Raw genomic sequence first — 333 nt, 5'->3', positions numbered from 1 at the left:
AAGGGGGGGCCGGCAGGGATACCAAACGCATCCTAAAACCTGGACAGAGAGCAACGCATTGGTTATATGTTCCCATTCACAGATGAGGGGAAGCTGTTCTGTCATCCTAACACACTTCCTGTCCCAGGGTGACAACACCGCTCCTCCGTACAGTGCGGGGAGTGTTGTCAAGCTCGGACAGGAAGTGTGTTGCTGGCAGGATCACCAGGGGCAAATAAAGCCAGAGAACCACTGCAGCCGCCACCAGGACCGGATTTACTCTCCCTGCTACCCCAAGGCCATGTGGGGGTGGCAGGGTTAGTTATTATTTATTTTTTTACTTTACCTTTTTAG

This window comes from Nanorana parkeri, unplaced genomic scaffold (genome assembly GCF_000935625.1).
Source record: "Nanorana parkeri isolate BGI_ZX_2015 unplaced genomic scaffold, ASM93562v1 scaffold1846, whole genome shotgun sequence".
NCBI lineage: Eukaryota > Metazoa > Chordata > Amphibia > Anura > Dicroglossidae > Nanorana > Nanorana parkeri.
Note: the sequence above shows the minus strand (reverse complement) of the source record.